At 39.0% G+C, this 24,293-nt stretch overlaps 1 protein-coding gene across 6 annotated transcripts in view; it reads right to left on the reverse strand.

The window, feature by feature from the left end:
• The window catches only part of Ntng1 (netrin G1), a 335,480-nt gene that overhangs the window by 21,134 nt on the left and 290,053 nt on the right, over positions 1-24,293 (reverse strand). The gene's annotated exons all lie outside the window — the stretch shown is intronic.

Here is a 24,293-nt window from a genome sequence, read left to right on the forward strand (position 1 = left end):
CTCCACACTGACATGCTAGAAAGCTGAAATTGCTGTTACTTTTGCCTATTTTTTCCCTTCCTTTGCGAAGCAAACACAAGTGCAGCATGATGACAAGGCACACACATGGCAATCAATTTAAAAAAAAAGCTTATTTCTGGTGTGAACCGTCTCAAAATTTAGATTTAATACTGAGTTTCTCAGCAAAGGTAGGCCCAGAATATCACAGATGCAAGCCCATCATTTTCATTCCCTACTTTATTCACAATACAGCCCAAGCCACCAATAGCTATCACCTCGATTCCTGTTTTTTCTTGGCTACAAACTTGCCATCCCTATGACCTTCTTATAATCAAATGGCTCCATTATACACAATAGCCAGAACTAAATTAAACTAAAGTTTAATTTTACACTTGAATACCATTTCATGTCACTCTTCTGCTAAAATGCTCACTATGCTTAGAATAAAACCCACCCTGTTTGGCCTGCCTTCAAGGATGCTGATCTGGTACCAGTCTTCCTTTCCAATAGTATCTCCTCCCTCTCACCACTCATCAGCCATACTTGTTTCTTTGGTTTTCTGAATGAGTCCAGCCCCTTCTTAGCTTCTGGCGTTAGCAGGAGGTATTTCCTCCTTCTGGAATATTCCTCTTCCAGAACTTTCCATGATAGGCTCTTCCCCGACTTAGGATAGTTTCTTAGAAAGTCCTTTACTGAGTACACAGTCTGCTATCATCAGTGCCTGTGCTTTCTCTCACTCTTTCTCCTTTACTTCTTTATATGGGAGGAGATGGAAAAAATACATCAACCCGGGTTGTAGTGATGTGTACCTGCAATCTCAGCTAGGTGGGAGGCAGAGCTCAAGGTGGATTATAATTTGAGGACACACAATAAGTTCACCAGACCTCATCTTAATCATTAAAGTTGAGCTTAGTGGCATGTGTCCATCATTGCAGCTATGCAAGCATCAGAAATAGGAGGGATATAACTCAAGTGGTACAGTACCTGCTGAGTACATGCAAAGCCCAGAGTTTGAATCCCAGTATCACAAAACAGTTGTTTTTCTTAGATTGTTTCCATAGAGAGCTCAGCGTTTGTGTCTGTTTGCTTGTTACAGCATCCTCAGTACCCAGAACAACAGCTAGATAGCCCAGAATTCCTGCTGGACACATAGTTGTTGAGTAAATGGATGTTTTTAGTTTTATTTTATACTGGTTTCACTAAGCATCCATATTTTAAGGGCCTAAAAATAGGAGAAGGGTAATGGATTTTGTCCAGGCTCTTCTGGCTGGGGTGAACTTTAATTGCTCTTCTACTCTAGGATTAGATGAATGTTTCAGAACTTCAGGGTTTTAAAAACCCAATAAGAACTAGAGGATACAATTAGTACCCAGTGCTCAAGGCTGCCAGGCCTTCTAGAGTTAAATATTACAGAAATTGTGTTAGGCATCCTTGCTCCAGGGAAATAATATACACTTGGCAATACAGTGGAAAATTCTCCGTAGAGAAAGATGATTCCTTGTGATGGATGGACATTTTTCAGCATTGGTTTCTACAGCTAGGCTCTCACCACATTTCTAGTTTGAAATAAAAGTGAAGGCCAAATGCTGCCTTTTTTTTAAAGAGTCTATCAAATAATTACAACCATTAATTCACATACAGCTGCCTTTCTCCTCCCCCTCCCCACTTGTGCAGAATGATGTAGGGAATATAAAATATCCTACCATGGTCCAGAGAGGAAATCATTATATATCCCAAATAAGAAATGAATGAGTAAAAAAAAAAACTGTCAAAAAAAGAAATGAATGAATTACTTTGTGCAGTTTAATTGACAAAGTTATTCCAAAGTGTAAAGTAGGTCCTGCCTTCCCCGAAGGGAAAATCAGCTCAGCTCTTCCAGAGAACTCATGTCATGCTAAAGGAGGCTGCTAATGACCCCCAAAGCACACTGGGGTGACCTGTCAGGGGGCGCTGTGAGGGGTGCTCTGGGCATGGCTCGGATCCCTGGCACCAGGGCATGAGCTGTTTCATGAAGCTTGTGATAAGAACCAGGACCAGCCATCTGTGACTCTGAAGCTCTGCCTCTAATGAAATGGACCCCCCTCCCCACACACACTGCTTGTTCTAAGAACTCTTTTTAAAGGAGGCCTTTTGTTTCTCCTGGCATAACAAATTGTTCTGTGCTCTCAATGTTTCAGAGAAAAGGAAAAGCATACGAAAAGTTGGGAAAGGAAAAGAAAGAAAAAAAAGCAAGGGAAAAAGAAGGGAGGGGAGGGAGCAAAGGGGGGAGAAAGGAGGGAAGGAAGAAGAGATGAAGTAGACAAAGAAGAGAGGAAAGGAAGAAGTGAGGGTGGAAGGAAAGAGGAAGAAAGGAGAGAAAGGAGGAAGAAAGGATAGAAGGAAAAGAGAGACAGAGAGAAAGAAAGAAGAGACAGAAAGAAGGAAGGGGAAAGAAAGAATAAAAGAAAGAGGAGGGAGGGAGGAAGCAAAGGCAAAGAGAGAAAAGCAAAGCCAGGGAGCAAGCAAGAGCACAAGAAAGCTAGCCACAATTGTTCTTTTACTTTGTAAATTTCTTTGTACTCCCCGAGGGCACATCTGACTTCCTGGGAAAGAGGAGACTGAGTTGTAATTTTTTTAAATCTCCCAATGGAAAAATCCACAAGCAAATAATTTGCTCTGAGAGTAGCAGGCTGACTGTTTGAAAACGCTGCTGTGAACACTTCTATTCCGTGTTCCAGTCCCCTGCATTGGGGCAGCTCCTCTGAGCCAGTTTTTGGGCCAAAGTGCTCTATTCCAGAGGTGTTTTAACAAACTCTCCCCGCTGGTTCCCTGCTAGAGTCACTGCATAATGGGTTTTGTCAGGAGAAACCACTGGTGATATTGCTCAGTCCTCTGCCCACCTGTAAAGAATCATTAATCTCGACTGTGAATAATTTCCAATGACTTGACTGAATAGAAATAGCTTCAACCCAAAAGAACTTATTTTCTAGCCACTTCCTTCCTGCTTTTAGGCTAACGTCTTTGTACACTGGCAAGGGTATTTTCAAAGACACTCCAGCAGCCATGAAGGCAGAGAATAGGATCGTCAGAAAGTATTCGTTCTATTTTGAGTCTGAATGAATAGCATAACCTGAAGCGAGTGGCCGCTATGTTAGGAAAACACTGCACAACACAACAGAACTTCGGTTTTCACAAAGGCTGTATGAATAAAGTCACCCTAGCTATAATACTCAAATCAAATTAAATGCAATTTCTCTCTCGCTCTCTCTTTGAACAACATGTTTGTATCTTTGCAAAGTTGCAGAAGAAGAAAAGCACAGAACTATAACTTTCTGTTTCTCTTTGATACACTCCAGGTAATAATAAATAGAATCAATGTGCATATCACAATCCAGTAATGATATTTCTTGGACGTAGCAGAAAATAATAAAAATCAAATACACACTATGCATTGGAAATGACTTTTAAAAGAATATTCATCCAGTCTCTTAAGCTGTTTGAATCCCTTCTAAGATTGCAAAAGCAGGAGAAGAAACAAAAGTTGGCAAAAATTATGCATTATTTCTTACCAGGGAATAATGTTTTTAACTTGAAAATAAAGTTTGTTTCCAACAAGTAGGAGTTTGCATATAGGAAAACTACAGAAATTGGAACAGTAAATCTGCCCCACCAGAATTTGGCATGCAGTAATGTTATGCAATGAACTATCCTATGGAAAACAGTAACTATGGAAACATGATAGTGATAATTAATGGTAAGACATGACTTATCTCTTTTCTTCCTTTTTTTTCTCCTTCTCTAAGTGGTTTAGCTTCAAAAGGCCAACAGGCTACTTTTTCCAGTAATTGCTTCATAAAGATTGTTAATATGTGAGTTAACTGAATTTGCAGGACTTTACAAAGGAAGCAGTGGACATTTAGCTCATTTCTGTCCATGTTAAAAATGATACCTATTTTTTTTTTTAGTCTGAAACCAGACAGTCAATGAAAGTAGCAGTGACCTCAGTAATAACCCATGGAATTACCAAGTTTATTTGCACCAAAATTGAAAATTCATTGAAAATAGTTTTGTCTTTCAATTTATTTATGATAAGAAATGCATTTTGCCTTTTGAACTTTTAAGACCACTGGGCTGAATAGAATGGCTATAAGCCCCCTTTAATCATCTCTAATGGCTCCAGAAGCAGATGGAGTTAAATTTAAAACTGACAGTTCTGATGCTGCCTCTAGATTGGCAGTCCCTAATTTTAGAAAATTGCCTCTAGAATGGCCTAACAGCAAAATTAAGGTGTCAACCCATTAATCTGACTAATCAGTGGAAAGTAAAGGGACTTTGAGCCAGTGTTTACTTTTCTGTGAGTTCCAATAGTTGACACTATACATATAGTGATTAACTTCTGAACTTTCTGGTGAGAATATGTTGCAATTAAACATATCTGCACTTGAGCTATTATAGTGAATGAGATCAATTTTTAACAGAAAAACCACAGCCCTCTTCTCTAGTCCTATGGATAAAACATGCCATACCAGGGAAGCAATCATTTCTTAATATGTCTGATGATGCTAAGATCCATAAATTGAAAAAATCTTCAGAAAAATTTCCTTAAAGTACTCACAACACAAAAAGCCAAGAAATTAATGTTGTGCTTCTTAGATATTATGGTGAGGAATTAGGTTCATAATTTGCTAATCCATTAGGAGGCAAACATATCCTCCTCACACCATAAACTCATAAGTCTTCGGGTATAAATAATGTATTCTGGCAGCTTATGCATGATTCAAACTGTAATACTTTCAAAAGAATTTTGCAATTTTTTCTTGTTACAGAAAATTTAAAATAAATTATTATTAGAGGGAAAAATGACATTTTCCAGATCACTCAAATAAAAAAAAAATAAAACCTTAAACAAATTTGCTTGCCTCTGATAACATTATGTTAATATCTGAAAGACACATGTATATTATAATTTACCAATATCCCCAAATTCTATGTTAATTCAGCATAGTAACAGACTTATTGTAATCATGTGAATAAGGTGGATATAGCAGAGTAGAGTTGTCATGCACATAGATAAATGGAAAGGTACAAAAGGTACTAACATATTACTTGCAGCCATTTCCAAATATGTCATGCTCTTCATAGTTGAAATATTGTATTGGGGGTTTGGTACCAAAAAAGCCAGAAGTTCATACTAGAAAAGAAGCTGAGTGATAGATGACACTCCCTTCCAATTTGGATGTTACTTATTGGCTTTTATTTCTCTCCACAAATGCTTCCCTAATGAAAGAAACAACATTGCAGTCATTCTATGTGGATGCACCTGTAGCAGGACGACAAAGATTGTGTTGCTCAGACATGCTTGAGACTTGAGACTTGTTATTTTCTCCAACTAATACAACCCCAATGTATTAGTAATTAGAATCATGATAAAATAAGCAGGAAGCCATTTCTTATGCATGGGTATAGGACTGTCCATGGCAATTCTGCAGAAGGATTATTTTATTCACCTTTGCGCTGACTATATGGAACAATGACAAGTGTGTAATTCCATAGATCTGTCTGAAGACCTATCATTCTAGAATGATCATTCAATGATTCTTTTGGTAGTGGATCTCAGAAAGCAAATGGTCCATCAAATCACAAACAGCATCCAAGTTAGAGATTAAAGTCTTGCATTATGTAATTTAATGCATTGTAGAGCCAAAGTTATTTACAGACCAACATGAAACCTAATGAATTCACTAGCCCTGGGCTTTAGGGTTCTGTAGTTGAGATCAGATACATCAACTTACTTGAGAGTAGCGGACTGGACCGAGTGCTATGTGTATGGCAAACTAATCTAAAATTTAGTGACGAATCTCACAAATTGGGCCTCTTGGTAGGTTTACTTGGCAGGTTTGCAAGCCTCTCTGAGAAGCTTGATTGATTCTCCTGAACGAGAGTGATCCTATACTGCCAAGGTCCTCAAGATTAGGTGTGGACCTGCAACAGATGGCAAAAGCCAATCAAAGTAGTAGATAATTTGCTTTTGTTCTGTCCAAATCTTATTTCCTCTCCAAAAGTTTCAAAGAATACATATATCTACTTGGTATACAAAGGGTTAAGCCCAGGGAGTGTATAACCAAGCAAGTCTATGGCTTTTCAGACCATCATTTGAAAGATGTCAAGAATTCCTGGAAGAGAAATAGACACTATCTATGGGTGGGAACTAATGAGAGAGGGTTGTGCTGGCTGGGAGGACAAGGAAAGTTGAACACTATAAAAATAAGGAAAACAGCAAGGAAAACTGTTGGGGATGTCATTATTTAGAGCAGGAAAGCTGATAGAGGGGGTGAAGTTAATTGGAATACAGTGTAAACATGTATATAGATGGAATAATGGAACTAATATAACTAATATAACCCTTTTTTCCATGTTAAACAGATTCTGGGGCTTGAACTCAGGGTCTGGGTGCTGGCCTTGAGCTTTAGTGCTCAAGGCTAGTACTCTACCATTTTGAGCCACAGCTCCACTTTTGGCTTTTTATTGCTGGCTAATTGGAGATAGAAGTCTCTCAGCCTTTCTTCCGGTGCTGGCTTAGACCCGTGATCAGATCTCATCTGCCTGAATAAACAGGATTACAGGTGTGAGCCACCAGCAATTAAAAAAAATTCTTGTGATCATGCTCTCATTTTAGCACTTTGCCATAAACAGATTCGTTCACTCTACATAAAGCCCGAGTGATACCATTCTTTGTTGTATTTCATGGCTTTTGTCTTTTCTGAATCTTTGTCCTTTGTGTGTGTGTGAAGATGTGTTTCACCTTGTAAAATGAAATGACCTGTCCCCATTATGGTGCCTTGGCCAGAAATATACTTCTATTACTTCTTGAAATGGGTGCATCTTCCTAGACTGCACTGAGGATGAGTCTATATTTACAAAAACCCTGTGTCAGCCACCACATCAAGCCATCTCTACTTCTCCTCAAACACCTTTTTAGAACAGGTACAAGACCCAGAACTCAGACATTGTATCTTTCACCAGCAGCTAATGATTTGATGATGAAGAGTATGATTGCCTTTTCTGGTCTTCAGGGCAACAGAGGGAGCCTGACCATGTCATACGGACATGGCCTTGTGAAAGTCACTACCAGGAGAAGTCTCTTTTCCGTATCGTTCTTGCTGTGCTCTTCAGTGCGGTCCCTGAATTTCACCCCAGTGATTGACAGTGCAGCAGCCTGAGTTTCCATTTCACCACAGAGAAGAGGACAGTGGGCCTCCAAGTAAATCAGGCATTTATTACTTTTTGCACACATGAACACAACTGCTGAAGAATAAGCTTCCTGCCTAGGAGGGATGGGAAGTCTTCCTATTTCCAAACATCTGTATTCAGATTCATGGAGCCCAAGGAACCCTACATGTTGTTACTGGACAACACTGTGAATAATGATTTCTAATTTTACCTAAGATTCACCAGGTAAGAGTTGGATGCTCAATAGCTTATTGATACCATGCTGCCTCTGTCCTCAGATGCCCTGCAAAGACTCCCAATTGAGTGGCCATTGTATAGTGCTTAGCACCTAGAACTGGAATGATGGCTGTGTGCTGATAAGGAAGAGAACTGAGATTTGGCCTCAATCTTCCTCTTTGACTCTCATGACCTCACTCAATTCCTTCTACCTTGCTATGCTTTAGTTTTTTCATCTGTAAAATGCACAAAGTGATTTCACCTGTTTTTTGTTTGTTTGTTTGTTTTTCTCTTGGTCCTAGGGCTTGAACTACTGGGCCCGGGTGCTGTCCCTCAGCTCTTCAGTTCAAGGAGAGCACGCTACCCACAACACTATTTCCAGTTTTCTGAGTGGTTTATTGGAGATAAAAGTCTCACGGACTTTCCTGCCCAGGCTGGCTTTGAACCATGATTCTCAGATCTCAGCTTCCTGAGTAGCTAGGATTACAGGTGTGAGCCACCACACTCGGCTTTGTCACCTGTTTTAAGGTTGGTGCAGAGATTGAGTTGATATGGAATAGCTTCTAGAATAATGATGGTGATGGAATAGGTTCTCTTTTCTCATCTATTATTCTGTGACTAAATTCATGGCAAATATTCATGCATGCTATCTTCTTTGAGGTGTTACTCTCTGAAGTAACATAGGGTTTGCTAATGGTGCCACAGTTTGATGCTTATTTATTTGACTTTCTTTTTTACAGGTTTGAGGAAATGGTATAAAGAGTTAGTGTGTGTGTGTGTGTGTGTGTGTGTGTGTGTGTGTGTGTGTGTGTGTGTGTGTGTGTGTATGAGTGCTGGTGCTTGAATTCAGAGCCTTGAACTCTCACTTAGCTTTTGGTGCTCAAGGCTAGTGCTCTACTTTCAGCTTTTTTTTGATGCTTAACTGGAAAAAGATTCCATGGTCATTTCTTTCTGGGCTGGCTTTGAATCACAGTCCTGAGATCTCAGCCTAGCTAGGATTATAGGCATGAGGCATCAGAGCTTGGCTGGAGTGTTATTTTTATGTGAAAAGACATTGTTGGCTTGAATTCAAATTATTCAATTTGAATCAAATGATTTTCCTGCTTTTATTTATTTATTTTTTCGCATTAATGCCTTATGCCTGTGTGAGTGCATAAGGCCTGCATCTCACCAGTATTGCACATTATGGAAGGTTCTCTCATCTGCACACACTTCTAAATGTCAGCACTGTGAGCTGGGAATCGGAGTACAATTTATTTGTTCCAAATGTGCATGGGTGGACTAGTTGTTGATTCACAGTAGATTCATTGCATGTAGAAGGCAGTAAATAAACGTTTGCTCCTGTTGGCAGAAGATGAAGTGATAGTTAAGAGAGATTTGGGGAGCCTTGTCATCAGTGCTTGCGTTTATCCAGAGGGCTCTAACTCTGTTGTGCAGTCCTGCCTACATTCATGGACACTCACATAAATGAGCACAGAGGGCTGTTTCCAACTTACAGAAAGCAAACAGCTGGGCTGTGGTCCAGGATCAGAACTCTGAATGTACCTATTCCTCTCCCACTTCTAAAGGAGGCTCAGCTTCAAGGAGATCGGCATTGGAATTGCTGCATTGAGTTTAGATGGTATATGGGGCAAGGAATAAGTTCTTTGTTTTTTTTTTTTTTGGGTCCGGTCATGGGGCCTGAACTCTGGGCCTGAGCACTGTCCCTCAGCTCTTCAGCTCAAGGCGAACGCTCTACCACTTGAGCCACAGCACCACTTCCAGCTTTTTTCTTTTTGCTTATGTGGTGCTGAGGAATCGAACCCAGGGCCTCATGCATGCAAGGCAAGCACTCTTACCACTGAGCCACCTTCCCAGCCCAAGGAATAAGTTCTATATCTTCTTTTATTTGTTTTTGTGTTCAAAGCTAGCACTCTACCACTTGAGCCACAGCTCCACTTAAAACATTTTTTTTCTTCTTCTTTCTGCTGGTTAATTGGAAATAAGAGTCCCATAGACTTTCTTGCGCATGCTGGCTCTGAATCAGATCTCAGCCTCCCGAATAGCTAGGATTATAGTTGGAACCACCAGCATCTGGCTTATATCTTTGGTTTTATAAAAGCTCTATCACCTACTAGTTGCTTGGTTTGAACAAATTAAACTACCTGAACCTCAGTTTCTCTACCTATAAGATAAGAATACTAGGACTTCCTTTTTTTTGTTGGTCATGGGGCTTGAACTCTGGGCCTGGGCGCTGTCCCTCAGCTCAAGGTGAGCACTCTACCACTTGAGCCACAGCCCACTTCCTACTAGGACTTTCTTGGGGAGTGATTAGGAGAAATAATATGAAATAATAAATAATAATTGAAATAATATGTGTGGCATGCCCCAGCACATTAATGGGACAAGCCGTGTTTGTCACTGAAGTATTGTTGGTTCTCACTTAATTTAGAAAGTATTTATATGATGGGAGTATTTATATATAAGAGTCTAGCCTATTTCCCTGCAAGGTATCCAGCTTTCTGGTTTATTAAAGTCATGGCAGTTTGAAAAGAAAGACACAGTCAACAGGAAAATCTTAAGTACATTGAAGGAAAGAAAAAGTTGGATTTATGCTGGATTGAATACTCCCCTGGTGGGTTTTGGTCATGATCTCTGGTGATGTTTTCAAACACACTCTTCAGTGAGTAATGATATTCTTGTATCTTCAAACTAGGAACACGCTGAGGGAAAGAAAAGATCCCCAGTGAACTCCTGTCTTGTGTTGAAAGGAGATGTGTTTGCAGTGTCCTTTTTGACTGTCAGTTTCTAGATGAAGTTTGGTCCAGAAATCCACGCTTTAAAGGAATACTAGTTTCTGTCCTGATGTTAAATTTAGAGCTCAGAACAAGTAGTGTCTTGTCTTCCTGATGAAAGACAAATAACAGACTACCTCCTTTACCTTCCGTTTCATTAACGAATGAAGTTGACTGCATGGTTTCACATAATGAGATTCTAATTCACAATTATACACGAGAGAACTCTTTGATGACCCTAAATAGTTAATGCTGACAATTGTTTTGAGACATTAAATAACAGTCAAGGAAGTGAACCACAGTGAAAGAATTTTCCTAATTCTTGCTTAGATGACCCAAAGCAAAGGATTCAAATAGCTTGAGCAAGGCTTAGTATTCAACTACTCTGGAGAGTCTCGTCACCTGCCTTGATGCAGGAGGGCAGACCAGTGTAGTTATCTACTCCTGAGCTGACTTCCAGTTCTTTATCTTTGTCACTGTCTAATTTCTCAGAACTTTAAGGAATCTATAGTCTTTTGATAGACATGTATAACTAAGTGCCTGCTTAAAAACCACCATTTGTGGTGGAGTTTCTCCATTTCTAGGTTTATTGACTCTTTGTTGGCAACTGCAAATCTAGCCTAGCTTTTCATCAAATAATGCCAATAATAGCTATCATTACTGGAGCTTATCATACTCCAAGAATCATACTCAGTGGTTAATAAGCAGTTCATTTAATTCTCTAATGAGCTTATGACATGTAACCACCTTTTTAGTGAAGCAAATTCTTTTTTTTTTGAGTCCGGTCGTGGGGTCTGAACTCTGGACCTGGGAGCTGTCCCTCAGCTCTTCAGCTCAAGGCTAATGCTCTACCACTTGAGCCACAGCGCCACTTCTAGCTTTTTTCTTTTTGCTTATGTGGTGCTGAGGAATCGAACTCAGGGCCTCAGGCATGCAAGGCAAGTGCTCTACCACTGAGCCACCTTCCCAGCCCTGAAGTGAATTCTTATAATGCATCTGGGCATTATAAAATTCCAAGAATATGATGTACATTTAGTAAAAGAAAGGAACAGGATTCCCATGTTAGGTGGGGGTGGGGGGAGAAGGAGAGAGAAAGAGAGAGAGAGAGAGAGAGAGAGAGAGAGAGAGAGAAATAGAAACAGAGTGACAGAGACTCAGCTAGAATAGACCTAGAATTGTGCCTAGTTTCTTTGTTTAGCCAGACCCATTAAAAGGGACAGGAAATTTGTCTTCAGTCTATGATTCATGTATTTCACTTCACTTCAATCTCCTTAAGTTTCATCATCTCCTTGAGGACATAGGTTGTGTTAAACTTATTCTCCATCTTGTATAATATGATAATAGTGCCGGATTCAAAGGGCCAATAAACATTATATTGACTAACCAAATCCCTCCATACCTTACTGCTTCAGAGTAGTTTTTGTTATATCATTTCTCTCTCCCTTGATGGTTCTTCCACTCAACATGTATTTGCACAAACTAGTAGATACATGTCAGAACAAAATAATATACCAGTGTTGTGTCTAGAGGAAAGGACATTTTAGGCTGAACCAACCAAGATGGCTGTCCCAACCAAGATGGCTGACTCCCCCTCTAGGCCTGAGACACAGGGTCTCATGTGAGTGTGTTACCAGTGGCAGCCATGTTGATATTCTCCTTAGTTTTTGGAGGTTATGTTTCCATCTCAGCTTTACATTTTGTGGTAATGTGGTTAGGGCTGCAGAAGAATTAACTTACATGCTGTCTCTAAAGCTTTTCGATTCCTTAAGAAAATTTGGCCTCCCTTCAAGGGTAGTATGACATTTGGTTAAATTGCTACTCATACAATTTTTTTTCTAACATTTTCTACAGGTACAAACAACCCCATTCTCTTCAAAGTTAGAGTCTCAATTTGAGTATCTGTCTAGTATAAGATGAGAAATCTTTTTTTTTTTTTTACTGAAAAATAGCACATATCATGAACTTGCTAAGAATAGCCACATAACCCTGCAGAAAGTTTCCTGAGGAGCTCTCAGAAAGAAAAAAGAGGGAGTGAATGCATTTCTGACATACAGCCCCCCTGAGGGCGTCAGTAGTCACCAAGCTGAAAATAGTCATGTAGCTCATAGAGCTGATGGTGATTCGAAGTGGCCAATCCTCACTCCTGAGAAAGTGGTTTATGTCCAAGTGGGGAACTCTGTTCAGTTACAGTCTGTTTAAGGGCTATCATAATTCAAGAGCTGTCTGACAGGCAGTCATGTGAGCATTATGGAGTAATTTCCAGGATTTAGGATGATACTAAAATTGATGAAGAATTGCTGCTAAGGTTAAAGTAAATTTTAATGGGCAAAAGATTATAATAAAAGGGCCTACTTTCCTATTTAGAAACTGAAAAGCTAAAAAGACATGTATTTTAGACTGAATATTAACTAAAATTTCACATTCACAGATGGCACCTGCCACTTAATATAAGCGTAAAAAAAGACACAAGAGTTAGTAAATCCTGCCCAATTTCTATCATTTCCCTTTTGAGGAATCATCCATTACTATCATAACTTATTTTGTTTCTGTCATTTGTTTGTAACTTGATTGCTTCCTTAATTTGTTAAGCCGCTCCCAGCTCTTTTCAATGAAATTATGAAGACAGGTGTCATCACTTATAATCTGACTATCTGCCCTGACTGACTGACAGAAAGCTGGCTTAAACATTTCAATTCATTGTGTTATTTGTCTTTCTCTCAGATACAGAGATAATAGGTTCAGTTCTCATCTTTATTTTACTTGAGCAAATGAAGGCCAACGGCTCCATTTTGAACACTAAGTGTTCAAGTGCAGGACAGTAATAGACAACACTGTTGAAGTTAAACACACTTGCTGGGTATACTAGCTCACACATGTAAACCATGACTACTTCAGTGGTTGAGATCTGAGAACTGAGGTTTGAGACTACTTTAACAGGAAAATGCCTCAGTCTCTTCTCTCCAATTAACCACCAAAAAGCCAGAAGTAGATCTGTCAGCCTAGGCAGAATTAACCAGCAGAATACTGGAAGTGGTACTGTGGCTCAAGTGGCTGAGCGCCAGTCTTGAGTGCAAAAGCCAAGGGAGAACACTTATGTCCTGAATTCAAGATCTAGTAATGGTGCATCTGTGTGTGCATACACACACACACACACACACACACACACACACACACACACCATCACCACATTAGGCATATTATCCTCGATTACAAACACTAGATTTTGTTTCATTATCTTTAAAGTTTGGCCATTGTCCCTAACGTACTCACTTCTTTATCCCCAAATTAAAAGAAAAGTATAAATGGATTTTAATAATTTCATTTATTAAAAAAAGGCAACTGACCAGACAGGAATTTATAAAAATAGAGGGTAAAACTAACAACAGGAATTTTTTTCTTTGACTTATCTGCTTTTTCTGTTTAAAATTTTTTCCCCCAAACTATTTTATCAAGACAAGTATGTTATCAGGAACTTGATTTTGAGAAATGGTCATTGAGAACCTGGCAAAATATACATCACAGTAGTGCTAATCATGTGTGTCAGGATAAAGGAAATTAAGGTGGCTTAAGTTTTCAGTTTTCAGTGTTGTTCCCAAAAATCAATTATAAAGCAGTTATACTGCTGACACTGACCAATAATTTAACTAGACCAGTTACTAGATTAGTTAATGATAATAATAAATCTTACACTTTTTGAGGTATTTTTTTTTGTTATCCTGCAGAAGAAATGTCTAACATTGATTTTTGACTTTTGTCTGTGCCGGTAATGGTGCTTGAACTCAGGGCCTGTGTGCTATCCCTTGTTTTTTTTTTTTACTCAAGGCTGACATTCTACCACTTGAGCCATAGTACCATTCCCAATATTCTGCTGGTTAATTGGCGATGAGACATATGGACTTCCCTGACCAGGCTGGCTTTGAACCACGATCCTCAGATCTCAGCCTTCTGTATAGCTAGTATTATAAAAATGAGCCACCAGTGGCTGGCTCTATTATTGAGAAGAAAGAGAATATTTAAATCAGGTATGTTTATATCAGGTCAAATTCCAGATCTTATTGGATCAGCCATCACTTCCCACCCAAGAAAAACTTTCTGTAATAATGCCCACAGTCCTGCAATACTATTGATACTAATTGTGTACCTTCTTTCCCCAAACTCTGACTATGGCTGGCAAACTGGAGCCCAGCTCACCTTTCACTGGGAATTCTGCCTATTGCAAGTCAACTCATGGCTGAATGAAAGCGTCCTGAGAATGTATAATTAACTGGCTATGTAGGCATCAATTCTGGCTCCCTGTTGTAACTGTCTGGGAAATTTTGTAAAATACAGATGCTTGGGCCTGTCCCCAGAGACTCCCACTTCAGTCTACTGGACCGGGGCCAGGGAGAACTATTTCATTTCAATCTCAATTAACCTTTATATAGTCACTGAGATGTTCACTGTCTTAGCACTTTCTAGTTTTGGATGATTAGAATCTTACTGTCATTCTTCCCCTCTTTGTTCTCATAAAACCAATGGCACAAAGGTTAAAGCCACTGAGAAAGAAAAGTTCTTCAACAAGTACAATTTTGCTCGTCGCTTTTCAAATGAGCAATTAATAATTCATAACAATTAACTGAGTTATGAGTTTCTCTTTCAATACATTTCCAAACATGAATAGATTAAATGGTAATTGCCATGAAATTTTATGTTCTGTTTCCTACACCCAATAAAAGTTTATCTTTTGGAGCTCACTTTATATTTCCTTTTGATATATTCCAAACCAAATGCAATATACTATATTAAAATATTTATTATTAGCCTATCAAATATTAACCACTCTCAAATTGCATGGATGAAAGAAAACAAATAGGCTACTTGTTTAAGTTTTTATGATTTTTCTTGTTTTAATATGATTTGTATTTTTACCATACGTGCTGATAAAAATGGATGAAAAGACATATGGTGTGAGTTCTTGCCTCTTACATGATTGTGTGTGTGTGTGGGTGCACGTGTGCACATGTTTGAACTGAGGTTTGAACTCAGAGACTTGTACTTTTCTCAATGCTGGCATTCTACTACTTCAGCCACACCTCCACACTGGGCTTTTTGGTGAATTGTAGGTAAGAGTCTCATGGACTTTTCTGCCAGAAAAGTCCTGCATTAAACTGTGATCCTAAGATCTCAGCCTTGTGAGTAAGCTACTGGTGTGTGATTCTTATCTGAATTTTTCCAAGGCATATGTGTGTTTAATTTCCCATCATTACTTCATGAACACTAAGTGCAGAAACTAATACTGACAGTCAGAACACAAAATAAATACACTGGGCTTAGGAATCCTAGGTTAAACTCCCTACCTATTGTCTAGTTCTGCTTCTTAGCCTTCAGTGTGCATAGAAGTTACTGGGAGAGCTGAAAAACAGTTCAGCTTATCAGCCTGAGATTCTTCTCCAAGAACGAATTGCCAAGTGATGCAGATGCTCCTAGATAAAGGAGCATATTTTAAGTTTCAAGTGTCTTTGTGTAGGCTTCTGAGCCTTAGTTTATCTAATTGCAAAGAAGGGATAGTTGTGAATGGAGTTTTATGTAGATTTAAGTAACATGTCAGGCATAGTGCCAGACACATGGCAAACTCTTAATAAATAGTCTGTATTTAGAAAAGCTAAATGATGACTTAAAATGGATGGATAAGCTATAATAGCTTTAAGATTCCGACCCAGCTGTAATAACTAATAGTATTGCAATATACATTATATTATAAAATGGGCAATATTATATACATAATACACATATTATATACATTATAATATTCATTTTATATACATTACATTTTATAATGATGTCTATAGCTTTAAGGTTCCAAATCAGTTATAATATTTGCAGTATGAGTCAGAGATACCTATGATTAGAAAAGTTGGCTAGAAAAACAGCCTGTGAAGTCAGTCTTCTCAGATTTTTTGACTACAGTGAAGTAATGCTAGTGAATTTAACTTGCTCTTGATCCATTGGAGGGCAAATAACATGTTACTTATTTTTATTTTTGATGCCAAAATTCAGTATTTTGTTAAGCAAATGAATTACATGAATTAATGAATGAATAAGCAAAGGAAAGAGTGTATAGATGGCTTAATTTGATTCAGTACTTTCTACCCATGCAGGAAATATCACAATGCAAACTTTTTCTTCAATTAATTTATGCAGATAAAAATTTAAAAAGAAATAAAGTGAAGTGAATGAGCTTTAAAAAAAGTAAAGGCCTGATGTAATTAGATAGAGTTCATACATTATGTCTTTACATAGCTAAGCATCATTGTTGCAACTTCAGCAAGGTTTATTTTTATTTTAATTAGAACGAGCAGGGGTACAATAGCTCAGGAAAGACTGAATGCTTTCCACGTGGCTGTGAGAAAAGCTGAATTGGCAGCATCCTGCCAACGTAGTGACTGTGGCTTTGGCATTGTATCCTTAACAAATTGCCAATTTATCCAGGGCCAAATCCTCTGGGGAGCTCCCTAACTTTGTATTTTTGGGTCTGAAGTCCACGTGAACGATGTAATTGTCCACATTATTGATTTTCATTAGAAGGAATACACATCAACATAAGAATTAAGTCCATTGGGGGTCAACAATTCTAAGTAAAGAGAGGTCTGACAGCCACATTCATAATTTTTTGTTGTGCTTCAGCCCTGAGACATGTCTATTTTCTAAATGAGTTGTAGTTTATAAAAAGTAGCCAAGTGTTGACTGTTCACACTTGGGATCTTATCTACTGTTCAGGAGGCTGAAAGCTGAAGATCCAAGTGACTAAGCCACCAGGGCAGGAAAGTTCATGAGGGTCTTATCTCCAATCAGCCAGTATTAAGCCAGAAGTAGAGCTAGGGCTCAAATGGGAGGTAGAGTACAACTTTTGAGGGAAAAAGTAAAGGGAAAGCACCCAGTCCCTGAGTTCAAATCCTAATACTGGCACAAAAAAAAAGAAAAGGAAAAAAATGAATGGCACTGTATAATGTTAATCTTCTTATACTTCTACAGAATACGGGAGAAATATAATAGAAATCTCTCTTAGTAGTTGTTTCTGCTTTAAATGAACATCTAGCGCTCTTTGAGTGATCATGACTGAAACATGTTGTTAGAGATTAAGGCTGAATTCAGAGATGAATTCATGGGGGTCTGAATTTTTGTGCCTATGTATGTGTGTTAGATGAAATCCCACGTTAGTGGAAATAATATCAAGATAGTTGTACTTAGAAATCAAGACCCCTTTGTACAACTACTTAAAGCCAATTCTTTTAAAAAGTTAAAAACAATAATCAATTATTTTGGATTTATACAGGCCCCCTCTCCCCATTTTTCAGCAAAGGATAGCTGAAGATTCACCATAATTTTTTTTCAAAACAATGTGCTTAATAGGATGAAAAGCACATATGCATTTAAATAGTGATAGACATCCTGTCTATGAGCAAACCAGAATGTTAGTCACACTCAACAGAGAATTGGGGCAGGTAGGGTAGGAGTGCATGACACTCACCTGTGCTTTGTTCAGAATATTTCTCATTCTTGTTAAAGGCAATAGTTAAAAAAAAAAGAAAGAAAAGACCTATGTTTTCAACATGGTCTATATGTTCTTTCCTTGGGTGGTATAGCACCATGTTATTACTGAAATTCCCTTTGAGTAGAACTTTTTATTGATATTCAAGGTGGCAGGTTGCTCTAGCAAAATGCAGCAGAATGATCCTTCACACCAACATGAGCAACACTGATCGTATTATGGCTACCCTGACTTCCCTTTCATTAGTGGCTGATTGGACTAAATTGATGCTAAATTGGCTTGGCTGGCTTTTAGAGCCTTTAAACAGTTGGCATCGACTATGTCTGTGATCTTGTCCTAGAGATTAAATGGTCAAAGCCCTCCAGTTCAGAGAATTCTAACTCCCCCCCCCCATAAGGTCAATTAGGACCTTGTGAATATGAACCAGTTAGAGCAACTCCCTGTCATAGGCAAGTCAAGATTTTAATGAAATGGAGGTTTTCTTACATTCTCTTCTGGCTGCTGCTTCATATTCTGTCCATTTTATTTAATAGCTTCTCCATTTCTTCATTTCTTACTGCTGGGTAAGTTTGGAATAAATCAAACTCTGGTTGCAATCCAACTCTAGCTCAATTCTTGTTTATTGTGGCCCATAAACACTACACAAAATTCATACTTTCATGTCCATTAATGAAGCTGTACTGAGATCTAGCCAGCACTATCCATGTGGGTGTGGTTTGTGACAGAATGGTCCTATCACAGCTTAGTCAATGGTTGTAACAGAGGCTCTGTGGGTCACCAAGCCTAACAGAGCCACTAATTGGCCCTGCAAAAAGTTTGCTGAACCCTGAAATAAACTGTCGAAGTTCTCATGTCTAGCTGTGAAATCAAAATGGTGAAATCCTCTAAAGTATCACAGTAAACATAGTCAATAACGAATATTCCCTTAGCAGTTGCTGTGTCACAATTGAGGTGTTTTGAGTTGGGGGGAATTTTGCTCCTTAGTCTCAGTTTTGCCATCTATAAAATGGGCAAACTTCATCTTAACATCCCTCCTTGTAGATTCAGATAATGTCTAAATCTACCCTACACAAAGAGATAGCTCAATGAATAATAACATTTGTTTGTTCGTTTAATTTGGTGGTGCTAGGGTTTGAACTCATGCTCACTTAGCTTGCTTGCTTGGTTTGCTGGCTTGTCTTGTCTGCTTATTGGGGTGGTGCTCTACTACTCGAACCATGCCTCCAGCTCCGTAGTTTGGTGGTTCTTTTTGGAGATGGCCCATAGAGGACTTGAACCCCCCAATCCTGATTTCAATCTCTGGATTAGTTGGAATTGTGGGTGTTAGCCACTGGTACCCAGCTAACTTTTATTATGTTAAGAGTAGTAATTATTATGTGTCAGGAAGTGGTCTATACACAGACAGTTCTGACCACTTGTGAGGTTACCTGATCAGACTATTCACTTCTTTATAAGGGGTTTCCAGGAGTGGCACAGAGAAGGGAGAGGTGGGCAAGCATAAATTCTTTGGGAAGTAAACCATAATTACACATTTATAAATTGTATATATGTACACAATGTATACATTGCATACATTTATACAAATATGGCTGCCTCTAAAATCAGGCCTCATTTTTACCTGGCTTTCCTGACTGCTAGAATCCAGCTACGAAAGACTCCTCCTAGCATGGTCTATTAACACTGCTCCACACTGCAATTCTGCTCAGATCGCCATTGAGGACTGGCTTTTTACTAGAATGACAATTTCCGTCTACAAATTACACATGGGGTGGCTAGTGTCCATCTGAACAGATTTTCATGCTTCGATTTTATCTTTGTATAAGCAGCTTTTGATTTAAATATTTCTTCCCCCAAATATATATACCTGCTGGTGTGAAAAAAAGACACAACTCCTCAAGCTGAGACTCTGAGGTTTGTTCTGTCTAAAGTAAGAACAATTTTCCAAATGCACTATTTCCACGTGCCCTCTTAATTGTCTATTATTAGATAGAACCTGGCTGCTACATTTATTCCGGGCTGCTAGAAGATGAAATTACGCTTACTTCCCCACTCCCACTTTCACTGGTGTTTCACACACCTTTCACTGCTAAGCTGGGGCAGAGCTTTGTGGTGTGAAAAGGCTAAGTTGAGGCCTCATTTTCAATCTCAGTATGCTCTTCAAACAAAGAGACGAATCAGCATGGATGATCAAGAAAATATGGAGAGTAGCACTGATGGTGAGAGCTTGGATTCTCTCTGCACAGGCCCAGGATAGGTACATAGGCCAGTAGATAGCTTAGACTGCCAGAAGGGCCTGGAATGGCTGCCTGCATGTGTGTTATCTGCACGTGTCCTCTGCTGAGCAACTCAGGAGCTGAGGGGACTGAATACGTTTAGGGCACAACTGGACTATGGAGGGCAGGCCAAACTCCTGCCAAACCATCACTATCCACTGCATATTGTTGGGTCCATATTGAGTAGAGATTTCCAGCACTTTCCACAGCATAAATTCTGATACTCCAGGCTCCTGCACTCAAAGGTGAATCAAATCTCTGATGGATTAACAGAGATCAGTGCGCTTTTTTTTTTAAACTTTAATTATTAAAAAAAAACTGCTAAAAGCAAAAGGAAAGGAATGCAAACATCACCTGATGTGGGAGATATAATTTATATTGTCAAAGCTCATAGAATTGAGAAACTTTATAGACCATGATAGTGATAATTTGCCTTGGGAAGGTTGAAATGTGTTTGTGACTTTAAGTATCACTATTCCACAAAACTGTGAAACATGTGAAATTTATGTAAGCACCTAATCTCAATTTAAAAAAAAATGGGAGAAGGGATGGGTTAGGAAGGATGGGTGACAATGTTGTCAGATACCTTGTATTTCTAGACTTGTTATAGAAAAGGAACTTCTTTGTACAACTACGTAAAGATAATAATAATAAAAAGTGTTTAAAATGTGTTAAAATGTAAATGGAGTAAGTTTATTTAAAAGTGAAGAGAAAGCTATGATAAAAAGTAGCAAGACTCTGAACTGGTGCAGAGACCCAAAAAAGAGTCTAATGGAGTCCTCTTACAAGACTCCTCCTCTATCTCCTATCCTGGGTTTTGAGCTGATGGCTTGATGGCCTGAGCGTGCCTCTCCCCAGCTCTTTCATTGTAACAAGCCTACTTTTAAGAACCAAGAAGTAAAATAAGAGCTGCAGCTGGAAAGCAATGGCTTTTAGCATGACTGCGGGGAGTGCTACCTTCCTGCTGAGTCGGGAGACAGTCACAACTGAGACTGCCCAGGGTTTGCTCTTCTGCCCAACAACATGAGCCCAATCTATTGGTAATGCCTGCAGATTGCTACTTTCTATCTGTTGTCTTCCTAATACTTCCCTTTAAAAAATTATCATCATCACTGGGAAGCTCTGATTAGCTCCGTTCAAGTGTACAGCCTTCTCAACTATAGCAGCCAGGTAGTAGGTCCATCAAGGGCCACTCCAGGTATTTATTTGATGTTTTCCATGTTAGATTCGTGATGCTCAGAGAGGAAGTGACACTGGTGTTCAAGTTGCTAGCAAGGAAATTAAAAGCTTGCATTCCAAGATGTTGTCCATTTGATTGACAAGGCCAAGCTTCAGTGATGGAGAGAAAAAGAGCTGCAGGCATGAGATCATATGTCTAAGGCTGCAAAAGCTCTGAAGCATCAGCAGGCACACTCTCCTTGAAGTGTCATGCTGCCTTGGCTGTCAATGGATTCCACATGTGAGGCCAGCAGGGGAAATGTGAACTGGACATTTTCATGTAACCCAGCACACAGGAAGAGACAGCAACTAGACGCAATTGAAAAATGATAAGGTAGGTTCAAAGTGTTTGTCCAGGAAGGTATAATCTTCATCTCACCGAAGCAATTGGAAACATCATCTTAATATCTCCGGGATCACAAGTTGTCAGGCTTAAGGAATTTAATCTCATAGAAAAAAAAATAGAAGAAAGAAGAAAAAGAAATCCTCCTGAACTATAGTAGCAGAAGAGCCATGATTGGAAATAATCTTTAGAATAAACTGAATTAAAATAATCTTGAGGATTAAGGACATGAGCAGTACCAAAAGTAAGTCTGAAATTAGTCAGTACAGTGAGATAGAAGAGTGTAGGAGAGAGCAGTGTCCAAAGTGGCTGTGAGTACAGAAATGAATTGCCTTCCCCTTCCCTCTGCCCCATAGACTTGATCTCAAATCAAGCCTGGCAATTGAAGGGGTTGTTTAACTTGACTTTCCATTTAAGCCAAACTCTCCAGAGTATTGTGTTCACTTTCTGTTTGACCTTTTCCAGAATTTGGGGGAATGGACCATTTCCCAGTGTACCCCACTGCCTTCTCAGACAGCTGGAGGAAAGAGGTGTTGGTAAATGCTAAGACGTGAACCACCTCCATCCTTTGGCCCAGGGTCCTTGTTCTATCCCCTAAACTGACCAGTCAACATCATATACCAGAGTTCTCCAAACTGTGGTACCTGTTATGTGCCAGACCATACATTTTCTTACAGATTTCATCTCTTTTCCTATGAAAACTCTTTCATCATGAGAGGGACTTATACATTTAAAATATCACTTCTAAGAAGTGGACTTTTTTTTCTGTGCTAGCACTGGTATTTGAACTCAGGTACTGAGTGTTCTTTCCTTAGCTTTTTTCCTTCAAGGCTGGTGCTCTACCATGTGGGCCACTGCTCCACTTTTGGACTTTTTGGTTGTTAATTGGAGATAAGAGTCTCATAGTCTTTCTTGGTAAGGCTGGCTTTGAGCCATGATTTTCAGATGTCTTGAGTAGCTAGGATTACAGGCATGCACCACAGACACTTAGAACTAGTTTCTTGTTACAGGCTTTGTGAGGTGTACTTCAGTGGGACTATAACCTGCTTTGATCATTTTTCAGTTTGAAGTTATGTTGGTTGTTTCGTGCCTGGTGACAAACGATCATGTAAAATTGAGCATGAATGTTATCTGGGCTTTCCACATTTTAGTTATTTGAATTTCTTTCCACCCCGTTCATTTCTGCAATCTATCTCTTAGCCCAGGTTTGCATCATTGTGGCTAGTCTGTAACTGGTACCACATTGATGCTCATTAAAACCTTATAAGACTCTTGGAGTGTTAAGTTTTTTTTTAAAATTAAGTCTTCCATTTTCTCATATATGCAAAAATTTAAGAAAGTCTAAATTATTGTCTTTTCATTAAAAATATTTTGAAGTGTTCTTAATTTCTAGGACAATACCCCTGTGTTTTCTTTTTCTTTTCTTTCTTTCTTTTTTTTTTTAGGTCCTGTCATGGTGCCTGGACTCTGGACCTGGGCACTGTCCTTCAGCTCTTCAGCTCAAGACTAGCACTCTACCACTTGAGCCACAACGCCACTTCCGGCTTTTTTCTGTTTGCTTATGTGGTGCTGAGGAATCGAACCCAGGACTTCATGCATGCAAGGCAAGTGCTTTTCCCAGCCCCTACCCCTGTGTTTTCAAGGTACTTCCTCCCCTCTTCATGTGACCTTGGCATCTTGTGCTATCAGTGGTACTTCTATTGGTTCTATTGAACTATTTCTTTTTCTTTTTGCAAGTCCTGGGGCTTGAACTCAGTGCCTGAGCACTGTCCCTGAGCTTCTTTTGCTCAAGGCTAGCAACCCTATCACTTGAGCCACAATACCACTTCCAGCTTTTTCTGTTTATGTGGTACTAAGGAATTGAACCCAGGGCTTCATGCATTCTAGGCCAGCAAGTACTCTACCACAAAGCTACATTCCTAGCCCTGAACTATTTCTTTCAGTTGTGTGGTAAAGAAATTCTGATCAGTGTAAGCCAACAATTTTTATCAGAACACACTTTCAGCATATTTGATTTCTCTTGATTGGGAATATAACAGAACAGTTAAAAATTGAAAGTGTCCATTACAAATGGCCTCTTTAAATGGTCAATTTATAATACACATTCATAGTATTTTCTCTATACAACTTTTGGTTTTGACTGCTTTTTTTAATACTGTTTTTACCTTCTAATTCACATTGTAATCTTATATCTTGATATGTAACTCTCATTTCTAACCACATTATGTATTTCCCTGAAAAATGTTTAACCCTTGCATATCTGGATTCCAAGCATGAGTTGCATTTCATCTCCATGATACCCTATAATCATCAAGTTGGTATTCTTGATGATGATTATAGCAAGTAGTAAAAACTGGGTCCCCTAATAAAGATATCCATATCCTTCTTCCTCAGAACCTGTAGTCTTCTACAGGTATGAGTAAAGAATTTAAGATGCAGAGATAATTCTGTATGGATGATTCTTCTGTTCACATGAGTCTTTAATAGTGGTGATTCTGGAGCCAGGACATAGCTTACAGGATTGCCTATCACATGGTGTAGTTCTAGAGTAGGTCTCAAGCATGGGCAATCAGTGAAACTCTTTTCTCACTGTAATCCGGGAGAGATATGCTGATGAAGTAAAGGCACAGGGAAATGGAGAGTTCTTGAAAGATGGAGAGAGAACATGAGAAAAGTAATGTGAGATATCTCTAGAAGTTAGAAGAGTCAAGGTAGCACATTGTTCCTGAAGC

Source organism: Dipodomys ordii, unplaced genomic scaffold, assembly GCF_000151885.1.
Source record: "Dipodomys ordii isolate 6190 unplaced genomic scaffold, Dord_2.0 Scaffold146, whole genome shotgun sequence".
NCBI lineage: Eukaryota > Metazoa > Chordata > Mammalia > Rodentia > Heteromyidae > Dipodomys > Dipodomys ordii.